Source organism: Quercus suber, unplaced genomic scaffold (genome assembly GCF_002906115.3).
Source record: "Quercus suber isolate HL8 unplaced genomic scaffold, Cork oak 2.0 scaffold_264, whole genome shotgun sequence".
Classification (NCBI taxonomy): Eukaryota; Viridiplantae; Streptophyta; class Magnoliopsida; order Fagales; family Fagaceae; genus Quercus; species Quercus suber.
Genome location: NW_027069720.1, coordinates 26,457 through 42,892, shown reverse-complemented (window position 1 = coordinate 42,892; position 16,436 = coordinate 26,457). Strand labels below are relative to the sequence as shown.

General features: G+C 35.4%; 1 pseudogene; it reads left to right on the top strand.

Moving 5' to 3' along the window:
• Positions 1-256: 256 nt before the first annotated feature.
• On the top strand, positions 257-5,220 carry LOC112041105 (probable leucine-rich repeat receptor-like protein kinase At1g35710; annotated as a pseudogene).
• The last annotated feature ends 11,216 nt before the right edge of the window (positions 5,221-16,436 follow it).

The window sequence follows — 16,436 nt, the reverse complement described above, 5'->3', positions numbered from 1 at the left end:
GGTTCAAAAAGACAATGCTTCGTGATAATCCCGTTGGTATTCATTTAAAGTAAAAAATAGAAAAAGCTAAAAGAAAAATAATAAAAAATAAAAAAGGGGGAGGAAAAGAAAAAAGTAGCTCATTCGTCAAATTGACTTCCAGTCTTGGGTTGGTAAGGACTCTACTTCAATGATTAAAGCGTGTTGAGTAACGAATATATAACAATCAAACATTTGCCCTTTGCAACGCAATCATCAATCAATCATAAACTCTAACATGGCTCCCTCTGTTTCCATTTCCATTCTGATAATAGCATTATGGGTTCTTTATATCTTGATGCACTCCACAACTATGGTTATTGCAGCTGGCTCTGTGGCAACATCTAATTCACCAGCGCTTGAACTAGAAGCGAAGGCTCTCCTGGAGAGTCGGTGGTGGGCTGATTACTCCAACAATACGTCCTTAAATCATTGCAAGTTGTATGGAATCATATGCAATGATGGTGGAAGCGTCATAGAGATTGACATGGGTGGGGTCCGTCTGCAAGATGAGATTAGTAAACTCAACATCTCTTCCTTCCCAAATTTAGTCAGTCTTGATCTTTCCCATAATTCTCTCACAGGTGAGTTGCCTCCTTCATTTGGAAACCTCGCTCGATTAGTGAAATTTAACATTTCTTCAAATTATATCAGTGGTTCGATTCCCCAAGAATTGGGAAATTTAACAAATCTTCTTGAATTAGATCTAGGTGTAAATTATTTTACTGGATCAATCCCCATAGCTCTAGGTCTTTTAACCAATCTCACCTATTTTAGTGTGCAAGGTAACCGACTCATCGGTGAGTTACCTCCTTCACTTGCAAACCTCGCTAGATTACAGGTATTTGACATTTCCTCTAATCTAGTCAGTGGTTCCATACCCAAAGGATTAGGTAATTTAAAGAATCTTCTAGAATTAAGATTGAGTGATAACGAATTTATCGGAGCAATCCCTTCTGCTCTTGGTCTTTTAACCAATCTTTCCATCTTGGATTTGTCTTTTAATGAAATCAATGGTTCTATACTGCCAGAAATTGGATTGCTAACCAATTTGGTTTCTTTGTCTCTTTCTATGAATCAAATCAATGGTCACATTCCGCTTGAAATAGGCAACATGAAGAATTTGAGTCACCTGAACATCAATAATAACAAGCTTATTGGCCCCCTCCCTTCATCTCTTGGTCATCTGATCAATTTGATCTCTTTGTCTCTTGATTCAAACCAAATCAATGGTTCCATTCCTCCTGAAATAGGCAACATGAAGAATTTGAAAGACTTGCATCTCAATAATAACAATATTGTTGGTCCAATCCCTTTGTCTATAGGTAATCTAACCAATTTGGTTTCTTTGTCTCTTTCTATGAATCAAATCAGTGGTCACATTCCACCAGAAATAGGCAACATGAAGAATTTGAGTTACCTGTACATCAATAACAACAAGCTTATTGGTCCCCTCCCTTCATCTCTTGGTCATCTAACCAATTTGATCTCTTTGTTTCTTGATTCGAACCAAGTCAATGGTTCCATTCCTCCTGAAATAGGCAACATGAAGAATTTGGAAGACTTGCGTCTCAATAATAACAATATTGTTGGTCCAATCCCTTTGACTATGGGTCATTTAACTAGCTTGCAAACTTTGACCCTTAGTGGGAACCAAATTAGTGGTTCCATCCCTGTGAACATTTTTAATTGCTCTTCACTCTACAGCATAACATTTAGCCACAACTACTTAATTGGAAGCATTCCCTTTCTGAACAGTAGCCTTTTTCTATCAAGACGGATTGACCTCAGTTATAATTCTATTAGTGGAGGAGAAATACCTCTTTCGGGTATAGAATTTTTGGATGTCAGCTACAATAACTTCAATGGCTCTTTTCCTAACTTAATAGGCAATATGTATGATCTGCGTTACTTCAACCTTAGCAATAACAAAATTGTTGGTCAAGTTCCTTCGATTATAGGTCAATTAACTGAGTTGGAAACGTTGTCCCTTAGTTGGAACCAAATCAGTGGCTCCATCCCCAAAGAAATAGCTGATTGCAAGCGGTTGAGTGAATTGTTATTGAGCCATAACTACTTAACTGGAAGCATTCCATCTCAAATTAGTGACCTTCAGCATTTAAATGCTATTAACCTAAGTTATAATACTATCAGTGGGGAAATTCCTTTTAAACTAGGGGATTCACAACCTTTAGAGCTCTTGGATCTCAGCTGCAATAATCTTACTGGAAATATTCCGGATCTTTCAGCTTCAATAAATGAAGTGAACTTTTCCCACAATTCTTTCCATGGTCGGATCCCAGTTGGCTACTTTAATTATGCACCTTCAGCCTTCATCGGCAACAAAGATTTATGTGGTGATGTCAAAGGCTTCCCTCCTTGCGCAAGCAACAATAGATCCATTGTCCATCAAATAAAATTTTTTGTTCCCTTAATTGCTTTCCCTATATTTTTACTTCTTGGATATTTTTTCCGCTCTCAATGTAGAGTTAGGAAAATGTCATCTGAGTTAAGGGAATCAAAGAATGGGGATTTGTTCTCAATATGGAATTATGATGGAAAAATTGCATATGAAGACATCATTGAAGCAACAGAGGGCTTTGACATTAGATATTGTATTGGAACAGGTGGTTATGGTAGTGTTTACAAAGCACAGTTGCCTAATGGTAAAGTAGTTGCCTTAAAGAAACTTCATCGCTTAGAGGCTGAGGATCCAAATTTTTACAAGAGTTTCAGAAATGAGGTCAAAATTTTAACTGAAATCCGACATCGGAATATTGTGAAACTGCATGGTTATTGTTTGCACAAACGATGCATGTTTTTGGTCTATGAGTATATGGAAAGGGGAAGTCTATTTTGTGTCCTACGCAACAACGCTGAGGCTGTAGAATTGGATTGGATGAAGAGGGTGAACATAATCAAAAGTATAGCACATGCATTATCTTATATGCATCATGAAGGTGTCCCGGTAATTGTTCATCGAGATATATCAAGCAACAATATTCTATTGAACTCTGAGTTATGACATTAGATATTGTATTGGAACAGGTGGTTATGGTAGTGTTTACAAAGCACAGTTGCCTAATGGTAAAGTAGTTGCCTTAAAGAAACTTCATCGCTTAGAGGCTGAGGACCCAAATTTTGACAAGAGTTTCAGAAATGAGGTCAAAATTTTAACTGAAATCCGACATCGGAATATTGTGAAACTGCATGGTTATTGTTTGCACAAACGATGCATGTTTTTGGTCTATGAGTATATGGAAAGGGGAAGTCTATTTTGTGTCCTACACAACAACGCTGAGGCTGTAGAATTGGATTGGATGAAGAGGGTGAACATAATCAAAAGTACAGCACATGCATTATCTTATATGCATCATGAAGGTGTCCCAGTAATTGTTCATCGAGATATATCAAGCAACAATATTCTATTGAACTCTAAGTTAGAGGCATTTGTGTCAGATTTTGGCATGGCTAGACTTCTTGATTCAGATACCTCCAATCAAACTTTAATTGCTGGGACTTACGGTTATATTGCTCCAGGTGAATTATATATTATTTTTGTAATTATCCTAGATATTATTTTAAATGTTTAGTCACATGTAGAGCTTTCTATATGGTCATTCTAGTGAGAAACAATTACTCTTATGATGGAAGTTTCATACACTAGCAAGTTTTGTCCAAACGTCCAGGAAAAAAAAAAAAAAAAGAGAGAGAGAGATTAAAGTTAAACAAAAGATATTAATTTTCTCATACCTATTTTTTGTCCAATATTTGCAGAATTGGCTTATACTATGAAGGTGACTTAAAAAAGTGATGTTTATAGCTTTGGAGTGGTGGCATTAGAAATATTAATGGGAAGGCATCCAGGTGAACTCTTGACATCCTTATCTTCATCTCAAAGTGTGATGCTAAATGAAATATTAGACAAGCGTCTCCCACCTCCAAATCGTTTGGTTGCACATGATGTTTTTCTTGTTGCTGCAATTTCATTTGCTTGCTTACGTGCTAAACCAAAGTCTAGGCCGACAATGAAATCAGTGTCTCAAGAATTTCTCTGTCACAAGAAACCAAAAATGAACCCCTTACATGCAGTTTCAGTGTGGCAGCTAAGAAACCAAGAAACTTATATGGTTGGAGAGAGTGAAACCCATTCAGAAAGTCCTTGTTTCCTGGTTGAGAAAGATAATGTTTGATGAGCTTCTATGAAAAAAAAATGTTGTGTATTACAATAACAATAGCTTAAAAATCCTGTTTGCTAGTTGTAATTGTTGTTCTTTATGATCTGTAACCTGTATTTTGTAATATGAAATTGAAGTCTTCACCACTTTTAATATGCGATCGCGGAGGTTGCAAGGGCTGATCTATATATGCTTGATGCTTGCCTCGAAGATTTCATACTTGTTCAACTTACTCACATAAGATTCAACAATGATAATGAAAAATTTTTGGATGCACGTTATAGACCAATTTGAGCCTTGTAATTCCATGGAATACCAACACCAACTTCTGGATGTCCTTAAAATAAGCAAGGTTTCTCTCTCTCTCTCTCTGGCCTACTGAGTTAAATAGTTTTTGGAACTTTAATGCTTCTCTTAGAATTAAGTTCAAGCGTGAAGCTATTAATACACATAATTTGATCTTGATTACCCATCTGCATTGTAACAGGAAAAAGTAAATGACTGCTGCAATCTCATCCTTGAGCTATCAAATGCATATAATTGCGCCCATAATAACCCTCACAGTCACAAGCGCAAGTATGAACAAGTTCCTGATGCTGTTTTTAGCTCGGATAGTTCCTACGATTCTTGGGCTGTGGGGTCCTCAGTTTATTCATTACCAGAGCCTCTGTTCAAGAAGAGCAGAGCCCATGAACAGCAAATGAAATTGCCACCTCTCAACCGAGTCTCTGTAGGCATTGTTGGCAGCCCACCATGATCTCTCTCTCTCTCTCTCCAAAATAAAAAGGAAAAAAGAAAAAAAAATATATATTATGAGTAATTTCTCTTTTGGTGCATGCTGAAATGCTTTCCAGTCCATATATGGCAGCATTTCCAATACAGTGTCCACCATATGTTCAATCTCTTGGAGAGGAAACAAATGCAATTTGGAGGGAAATGAATGGCATTTTGCAGGAAGAGAAAGGGGACTATATTATTAGTTGGCATTGATGAACAATATACATTCGTTGTCTTCTTCTCTCTGTATATGTTTTTGGCAACTCTACCTCCCTTGCTATCTGCTCCCAACACACGCAACGCTCTCTCACAAAAACATAATGAAAGACTTTCTACTTGCACTATCCGTTCTAAATTACACCAATATGATGTTATCCTTTTTCGACCCACATTACAATCCAAACTCAATACCTCTAACTCCCCCGTTCTTTTCCATTCCAATCATCCACTGCTAACACCTCTGTTGTTTTTGTAACCACGAACCCCACTACCTACTAATTCAACCTTCTAGTAATCAGACCTTATTATGACTTTTAATTTGAGAATTATAACAAAAAAAAAATAATAATAAAATAAAAAACATACATAGCAAATTTAATAAAAGATAGATCTAAATGAAGGGATTTGTCTGTATAGTGAAGTAGGTCACCGCCATTAGGCAATGAATTTTGATTCTCATGGAGATTCCCTTTTGGTCACCAAATTTCATGTGATTCTACAATTGGCTTAGATAATTCTACTAGTGTCTTTTTACTTTTCGAACTTTTTACTATTTGAATTATGATAAAAATTTGAGCTCTATGTTCCACATTGGATATATATTGCAACTGTTTTGAAAAATCAGACTAAGCAAGATTAAAAATGAATGAAATGAATAAGAAGAACCCCAGGTGAGTTAATTTGGTCCTCATTGCATTTGCATGGGTGGTTCCCCTTCTTTGCAAGTCGCCAGTAAGGAATTAATAGTCTTCACCAAAAAAATCAAACGACCGTAGCTTCTATAAATGAGACCACCTAAAAAAATCAAGAGAATTGTCTTCACTAAAAAATCTACTCGGCCACTGCCAGAATATTGACATGGATCCTATTGAAGTAGATAATTGGCCTTATCCCTCACCCCTTATTAGCTGAGTTGTGACTTGAGAGTTGGTATACATTTGCAATTTTGCATATAAGCAACTCACAAGATCTGTGGAAGCGCACATGTCCTTCACAATTTTCGTTGATTCTGCATTGATTGAACTGGAATTACCCTTCTAATTCTTCCAAGTTTTTCATTTATTGTTTTGGTCTGGCCATAGGGTGCCTTATGTCGATCAGAATGGAATTGAGTACTAAAAAGGCAAAACTGACATGAAGAAAATATGCTACCAAATTCCTTGTAACTTCCAGTGAAGGTGAATTTTATTCTCTTCTTTGATAGGAACTGATATGATCATTTATGACTAAATATTGCTTCCATTGCCACTACTATAAGCTTGGTATTTCATTATTTTCTGTCTACGTTACCCTACACCATGAAGCTATTTTGTAAGGGATTCTTACCACCATCCATTGCCAGGGCACCACCACCAACCACCACAACATGACATGACCACCTCATACAAGACCAAGAGGTCGAAGATGACATTCCCTGATACCTGAATTGGTGAGACAGTTTGTATGAAATAAATGAATATGTATTTTTGGTTTCAGTTATTTTGTGACAAATGGATTGATTCAAGGAATTTTTTTATTTTTTATGATAAGAATCCAAATAATCTTATGGAATTGAAGTAGTTCTTCAAGGGAACTAAGAACAAGAAATAGAAACTAAGAGATAGACAAGGAAGAGAGCAATTTGCTTACAATTAGCTATAGCTTCTTATAGTACAATTTCCTTCCCAACAGAGTCCCCAAATCCCAATCCGTTACAACAGTATCAACTAACTAACTAATCCTAACTAGCAACTGACTATAATGCCAACTCAGCAGCCCAAGCTAATTGCCAATGCAACTAACTTTCAGTACTTACCACCTCAGAAAAGCACAGCTCCTATTGAATTAAGTTTCCTGGTCAATGATTGGAAATAATTGATGAATGATAGAAGCCAATGGTTCCAAGTATCAAGAACACAGCGTAGAATATGCAAGCATTGTAGCCCAGGAACTCTAGCAGGTTCATTGAAATTCTGGCGTTTGCTCTAGCATAGAAATAGGGGCCATACGCAAACATGAAAATGGCAACTGATCCCCACGAAACACAGATCTGTATTGCAGATTGACTTAGATCAACAGATAGATAGACAGATATTTGATTTTTTTTTTTTAATCAAATTAGGAATAAAAGCTAGAAAAGCGTAATTTGAGCTTAAAATTAAATGAAATTAAACGTGATTTAAGCTTCAATCTTGCCCCACAAATGTGAAAAAGTTGTGAAATTATAGTGTTTATAACATTCTAGTAAGAGAATTACCTCCACCACCATTGGCGATCTTGCCTGGACAGGTGATAGCGTTCACACGCCACATCCACTGTCATAGTTTGTATGATGACAATAAGGAAAGCCCCAAACATAGTACTAATTGCACCACAGACTTTCAAATTGTACAAGCTTGCATAGATTTCATCCATCAAAATGTAGATCACGCAGAAAGGCAGAAGGCCCCCAAGAACACTTCATGAGCAGGTGTCTTCATGTACCAAGCCTGATTATGAATCTCACTTTGAGAGTTTATGCTGGAACAAGCTATTTTGGATTCTTTTAGGGAAGACTGCCCCAATCTGCCACCCAAAGTTAGGATTTTGAAAGCGAAGGGTAACAAAATGATTTTCCAAAGATAATTATACCAATCGTGCGGCAGTGACACCCCTGTTGTGATTGCCTTTAGTGTAATTATGGCTAGACCTGTTATGAACACCGGGACAAAGTACAGGGTCCCAGTTTGGAAAACACATTCTCTCTGCAAGAAAAATCGTTTGCCACATAATTAAAAATCTGAATCATAAAGATTTTAATACAGAAACTACTGTGATACTGTATACGTTAATTACAACTACTGTATTACCCATCCACTTCTTGTGAAACTAGAGTGGAATGAAGCAGCCTTGTATCCAGAAACCAATGATGTGAGAACATAACTCGTGATGATCCAAGTATACAAGCTCTCATTCTCATGATTGCAAGTATATAGGCTACCAGTATATACAGCCAAAACGAAGAGGATGCAAACTCTGCAAATGGAATTCATAAGTGACATGTGACAACATTTTTCAGAATAAAATCGCCCAAAAAACCCAAAATAGCTAGAATTCAAAATTGGAGGGTAAAAATTGAACTAACAAACATATGGCTTACATAATGAAGAGTTGAGTTCCAACACCCAGAATGGCCCCAAGTAGGGACGAGTACCCAGGACACCTGCACCTATACCCATGAATACGAAAAGAGTTCCTGCAGTAGAATTTGATTTGATCATCGTTAGGTGAATACAATGGCCTGCTTGAATGGAACTACACCAACATAAAGGAATGGAGTGAGTACCGAGTAAAATAATCTCTAAGGTATGTCACAATCACAATACAAAGCAACCCAATCCAGACAAAAATGATGATATTTGTAGCATAAGACATAGGATCGTCTCCTCCAACGGGCTCGAACAAGTCACTGACCGATGACAGAACACGTGTTTCGTCCAAAAGCTTTTCATTGGGATCAAAATCATCCCAGTAGACAGAATATGTGAACTTGACATTGACTTCAGTGTCCTCAGACACATCCGCTACAGTCTCGTTGTAATTCATAACATATATGGCTGTCACTTCGTTTCCCAAGTAAAGGATATGAAAGTCCAGGTGACAGAAAATATAAATCCTTTGACCTATTACATTTGGGTCCTGCAAATTGCCGTACTCATCTATGGACCTGTTATGTCCAACTATCACTTTCAATCCAATGTTATCATAGTACAATTCGCACATAGCAATCCCCTGCTGTAACTTCTTGAAACGATTTCTTTCTGTTGGGCATTGGATCTATATATCGAGATGTTGGTTAGAAAATGCATAGGATTGGGAAATCATAAATTTTATACTAATTTGAGAGCAGATCCTATTGAATTAATTAGGCAAAATTTGCTAAATAGTTCCTTTTTAGAAAAAAATTCAGTAAATAGCATGCGGTTGAAGTTTCCTAAACTCAAGTTTCTCGTGTTTTTTTTTTTTTTAATTCCACGCTAGACCTATACTAGTTGGACCTCGAGTTTGTTAAACTTGATTTTGGGTTGGAACTCTATTCTACCAAACTCGAGTTCCAAAAACAGTTTATATAACTAAATAACTTCAAACCCATGCTATTTACCTAAAATTTTTCTAAAAATGTACTATTCATCAAATTTTACCCAAATTATCTTATCTGAGCCTAGAAACTAAATTCACAAACCAAGAAAATTATTCTTACATCCAGGAGGGCAGAATGGCAAATCAAAATACGAATATGCCTCACTGCAATCGAAAAAAATAAATAAACAGAGATGTATCAAATTCATCAGGAGGTCCAAAAAGTATTTTTCTTTTTAATTATCTCAGGCATTCACAAAAAGTATACACAACCTTTGTTGCTCACTAAAAATATGATTAGAAAACGTTGAAAGAGATGAGAGATTTCAAAGAGAAATGTAGAAATGAATTACCATGGACCTCTTTGATTAGGATAAGCTATGCTGGCGAGGAGAGGAATGTAATCGCCTTCCTTGTACCCCCGATCTTGCTTCCTTGAAGGTTCAGTTCTCAAAGTTCGAATTGCGAATACCAGAGCTGGAAGAGCAATCATTACCAGTACCAGAACCAAGAAACTTCTTGTTCCTCTACGAGTCATGGATTCTGTGATCCTGAGAGAGAAAGTGAGAGAGAGATTTTGAAGAGCTTGAATATTTAGGAGGGAAAAGCTGTTAGTGTTGCTTGCTTATATACTTATCGCCATGCAGGTTCTTTTTAATCTGGGTCGTTGATCTTTTTTGATGGAGTTAATCAGATTTTTTGGATGGTAAAAGATTGACTTGGATTCAGTTGGACTGGCGGGTAGTAAATTACTATTTTGGATAACAGAATTATGTTGCGAGCAGTTATCGAGTCACAAGTTGGTGAACTAACTATCTCAAGGTACTCATTGAAACTTTGACGAGCTTAGGAGTTAATTGATGAAATTAACCTTAACAGGACTGGAAATTGAACTTGAACATAAATCTACAAATACAAAAAGAGCTAGAATTTCTTAATTGAAATACAATATATAATGATAGAATGTTATTTTATTACATAGCATGACTTGGATAAGTATGTGTATGACTTTACCTATCTTAATCTACTACTTTATTTATAAAGTGTTCTTTTACAAATCTACTACTTTATTTATAAAGTGTTCTTTTACAAATGTGGCCTATGTTTTGATTTGAAGCCATTTTGTGGGTGTCTTAAAAAATATAAAAATAGGTAATATTGCAGTCTACCTACTTTTTGCCACCTAGCTTAAAATTGTCTTATATAAAATTCAAAATTTTCAATATAGAAAAATTAAAATGAAGAATGAAATCATCGATGAAGAGTACATGATAGGAGATGTGTGGTAGAAACCTTAGTCAAAATCCCAGCAAAATACATGCCTTAATGCATATTACAAAAATTACAAAGCCAAAATACGGTAAGAAGCATACTGCAAATATCATATATGAAATGAGTAGTATATTAATCAAAATTTTCTATTTCTCTCTCATCTCTTTCAATGGAATAAGCCTCTCTCTCTCCTCAAATCCTAGCTTCCATAAAATGCTTACTCATTCTTATTTTCTTCTCTGTACAAATGTAAGGGACTATTTTATACAAAGACCTCATCACATCTTTGCTATATAATAAGAATGTCAACTTCATATGGTACCATTATTCTCACTTAATAATAAGCTACATTTTTTTTTCCTCACTTAGATCAAAAGATGTTTTTTATCATTAAAATTTGTCAACTTCTTTTTTGTGAGAAATATGTAAAAGTTGAAATATAGTATTTATTGTTGCTATGCTCCTATTGAGCACATCAACACAGCATTTTGGTTCATTTGGTCTATCTTGGTCCACTTCAGTTTTTTCGGTCCTTTTTAAACAATTTGGTCCACTACAATTAATTTCAACTCATTACGGCCTACTACAGTCTATTTCAGTCCATTCAATCCATTTTTGTCCACTTGGTTATTGGCACTAGGTACTCTAAAAACCACTTGCCATTTACGGGCGGCTTAATAGAGAGAGTCTTGATCTTACCGCGAGAGCGTCACGCTTATCTGAAAAGAGAGCTTTACACATCAATGCTATAAACCCCATCACTTTCTCGGCGTTGAACGTTGAAAGATCGCGAGGCTTAAGAGACAACAATTGTTGCCACCCAAACTATGTACTTCTTATAATATGCAATGGCTTGGACACGTTGGTGATATATGCTGACCCCAGTTGTTGGAGTTCACTTCCTGAGGGTGATGTTGAGTGATAGGTTGTAGTAAAGAGTGGTGTTGTTGGTGACAAAATCAAATTCTAAGAAGACGACATATAAAAAAAATAAAATAAAAAAAGGAAGATTTTTTTTTGGAGAAATAAAAAAATAAAATGAATATTTCTATCAAAACAGGAAAAGAATAGAGAGTTTGAGTTTGATGAGTGCATGAAAATTGGCCAACTCAACTGACTTAAAATTTAACTAAAATTCTAGAGAAGTTGGTGTGAATACTGTCAAACGATTAAACTTTGCTTACTTTGACGACTTGGTCGATTATGTCGGTCTTGCAAGGACTTCAAGGATACCTATAAGAGGATCGTTTTAATGGAGTTGGAACCATTGGCCCCAACAAGATTTGATAGGGAGGCCGCCACAAGGATTTATAAGGTCGATGATCAATAGGTTGGTTTGTATAAGGCGGTCCAACGATTTCAATGGGAAGCTTGACGAGGCAAAAAGATTGTGGAATGATGAGAAGAGATTGAAAAAAAATGAAAGATTTTTAGAGACAGAAAAATATAATAGTAATGAATGAAATGAATATTTATGTGTAATAGAGAAAGAAGAGAGTTACTTCTCAATAAGAGAAAGAAGAGAGTTTGATGCTATTGCATGAAAATATAGTGAACTAAGGTCGAAGAAGTAGTTTTTTTTTTTTTTTTTTTTTTTAGAATTTAAGGTCTGACTTTTAGCTTGTCTAGAGCTTAAGCAAATTGCACTTTTCTTCTCCACTTGTAAATTGATCACCAAAATTATTCCAAGTCAAATCTTGGGATTATAGTGGTATTTGTATTCAAACTTAAACTAGGATCTGTCGATTTTCTATGTTCAGAAATAGAGGTTGTGACTTGAGAGGTGGTAAACATTTGTTTATGTTATGTACATATGCAACTTACATGATCAGTGGTCAGTGGAAGCATTTGTCCTTTGCAATTTTCATTTAATTCTTTTTACCTAGACTTGAGCTTACTAAAACTAAAAGTGACCTATCCCGAGTGTATTTCAACGCAACATGATTGGTAAATGTCAGTCATCCAATTCCTAGACCATGAATAACAATGTAGCTATGTTGGCGAAGAGAGGAATGTAATCGCCTTCCTTGTACTCCCGACCTACCTTCCCTGAAGGCTTAGTTCTCAGAGATTGAATTGCGAATACCAAAACTGGTGAAGAAACTATCTCAAGGTACTGCTTGAAACTTCTGGTAGCTGAGGAGTTAATTGATGAAATTACCCTTAATGGGAATCAAAGAAAGATATATATGAATAATGCATCCAGCATATAATGATAGGAGAATGATTTGGATAATGGGCAAGACTTAGGTACAGTACTTAGCTGTTGTTCCTTAGGTTCTCATTTTAAAATTCTGTTATATAGATTTTTTCTCATTGGTTGAAAGTGCATTTTTTAATTAAGTAGCCACATAGTTAAATTTTAAGTGGCGAATTTTAGAAATAACACATAAGGTACTATATCTAAGTTTTGTCATTGGATAATTAGTTCTTTGACTTTACTTGCCTTATGTAAGAAGTGTTTGTCACAAATGTGGGCTTAATTGGACTAAATCGACCAAAGTGGACCGAATAAACCAAAGCAGATTGAAATGGATCGAATGGACCGAATAGACCCAAGTAAACCAAAGTGGACCAAAATAAACCAAATGGATTGAATGGACTAAAGTATATCAAAATACTATATTAATATGATTTAACAAGAGTGTATATCATTTTTATTTCTTTTTTAGGGTACATATCTTTATAAATTTCTAATGTCTATTTTGTTTTAATTTTTTAGTTCAAAACTAAAGAGTTTGGCCCAAACAGAAGAAAAAAATTTTTAATACCTCCTTAAATTATTGCCAGTGGAATGGAATTATATGTAATGATGGTGGAAGCGTTATAGGAATTTATATGGATGGGATCTATGTGGGAGATAAGTTTAGGAAATTCAAGTTCTCTTCCTTACCAAATTTAGTTAAGTCTAAGTTTTTGGAATACTGGACTTTGAGGGAGCATCCCTCAACAAATAGGTACACTTTCAAAGCTCACCTTCCTATCTCTTTCTAGTAATAATCTTACAGATCACTTCCCTCTTTTTCTCACGAAGCTCACTCAATTAGAATCTTTTTACATTTACCAAAATCTAATATGTGGCCCATTCCCAAAGAGTTGGGAAATTTTAAAAATCTTCAAATATTAGATCTGCGTTATAACAAACTCGCAGGATCAATTCCTTCAACTATGGGCCTTTTAACCAATCTCCAGTATTTGGATTTGTCTTTTAACGTGATTAGTGGTTCTAAAGTATTTGAAATTAGATTTGTAAAGAATTTTTCATATTTGTTTCTTGATTCAAACCATATCAACAGTTCCATTCCCTTAGAAATTGGCAATATGAAGAGTCTGATAGAGTTGAACTTTTGCAATAACAAGATAGTTGGTCAAATCCCCTCCACCTTGGCTAATTGCTTGTTGTTAAATTTCTTATATTTAAGCCATAACTACTTAACCGGAACTGTTCACTCTAGGATTAAAGACCTGTCCCTCCTAATTTATGTTAACCTCAGCTACAATAACCTTACGGGCAACATTCCCATTTTTCTCATCAACAGAGCTCAATTTAACTTGTCATACAATTCCTTGGAGGGTCGAATCCCAGATATTTTCCAAAATTATGCATTTGAACGATTTTTTGCCGATAAGGATTTATGTGGTGACATCAAAGGATTTGGTCATTGCCCTCCAACTTCTCAAACCATGCACCTAGTAAAAATTTTGGTTCCCTTTACCATTTTCTTTGCACTTTTACTTATTGGTTATATTTTTCACTCTCGATGTCAGGTTAAGAAAACAAAATTAAAGACAAGGAGTGCAAAAAATGGGATCAGAACATGTTCTCAATATGGAATTATGATGAAAAAATTGCATATGAAGAAATCATTAAGGTCACAAAGGACTTTAACATTAGATATTGTATTGGAACAGGTAGTTATGGTAGTGTTTACAAAGCACATTTGCCTAGCGGGAAAGTTGTTGTGGTGAAAAACTTCATTTTTATTTATTTTTTATTTTTTTTATATATAAATAAATTTAAGGTTCTTTTGATTAATAATTCAGAAGGCCGTATTGATTGAGTAGAGTCAGTTTATGCAATAGAAAAGTAGCTGCCTTGATCGGGAAACGATGCACGTTTGAATATTTTTTTTTTTTTTTTCCTCGACATATCAAATACAGACACACAATATTTATTTCTTTGACAGTAATAAGGTCATGACTTGAAGTTTCTAAGAGCTAACCCATAATTGGGGCTAGGTGAGTTTGGTCCTCTTCTTTGCAATTGCATATTTGCATGGGTGGCTCCCCTTCTTTGCAAGTCGCCATTAAGGAATTGTCTTCACTGAAATATCAAAGACCATGACTTCTCTGAAGCTTTTTGGCATAGACTGACTCCAGTCAATACGGCCATCAATCTATTCTTAATCCCAACTGACTTTATTACAAAGTCCTTGTAAAAGTAAGATGGACGGTGGTGGTAATGAGTTCAATACTTGCACAGGTTGGCCTGTGACTTATAGTCAAACATTAGCTTGTTTATTATTTATGAAATTTTGTTTATTTTAGTTTTTGAAGGACGTCTTTAGATTATGCAATTTTTTAATTTGGCCAGACTAAATAAAAAGTTACACTCTTAAGTTGATTTGTCAATTTGGTTAGACTAAATTGTAAGTTGGTCTCTTAAATTTGAAATTTTAGAATTTTATCTTCTAAAATTTCAAATCTTTGGATTTGCACCCCTAACATTGCATAGTGTTTGGAACAAGACCCCTCTGCCTCTATTCATGAATGAGGCAACCATTAAATGTCACATTACCTAAGAATGATATGGTTTTGAATAAATCAATTAAATCTTGAAATTGTAGTTATGGAGTCACCATCATATTTAACTTCAATCAAATCTTGAATAGTATATCCAACAACCTTGATTAAATAATTTTTGACATTCTTAATCAATTCAATATTCTTTGCTTTTGACCAATCAGCCCCAAACTTGGGTTAACCACTGTTCAATTTCAATAGTAAAAAAACCAACTCATTCCACACGTAATTTCCAATAACCACAAAAATGCAGGAACGGAGGCTATCATGAATCCAGACTAAGTACAGTAAGTAGACTGATGACCGTATTGGCTGGAGTCAGTCTATGCAAAGGGAACCCTGCAATGGAAAATTAGCTTGCTTTGATCGGGAGAAGATGACACAACGAAAAAAAATCCAATATTTTCCAGAGAGCAATATTTCTTTGAGAGTAATAGGATCTTGACTTGAAGTTTGTAAGAGCAAAGTAACTAACCCATGATTGGGGCTAGGTGAGTTTGGTCCACATTGCATTTGCATGGGTGGTTCCCCTTCCTTGCACAGGTCGCTGGTAATCAATTTGTCTTCACTGAAAAATTGAAAGACCACGACTTCTAGCAAGTAGCAACCAAAGCTTTTGCTACATGAGAGCACCAATAATGCTACTCGATCACCCATCAGATTTTTAATACCCAACCGAATTTTAATTTTCAACTATATATCCTCTAATATATAAGGATAAAACTAAACCTAAAAGTTTATACCTATGGATTTTGACCCATTTTTATTTTCTAATCGACTCAATCTTGTGGTAATTATCCAATGTGGGTTTTCTAACACTTAACAAACCATATTACTTCCACGTGAATTTTCCAACAAAATGTGCTACGGTGCTAGATGCCGCTGCATTAGGAGCCAATTAAATTTTATCATCCAAATGTGAAATTTTTAAGAGTTAACAAACAGAATTACTCCTACGCTAATATTCTAGCAAAATGTGCTAGATGCTGCTGTTGAAATAGTCATCCAACTTCAGTGCCATGTGAAAATGTTTCACCTCAGTTGTATTAGGAGGAAAAAAAAAAAAAAAAG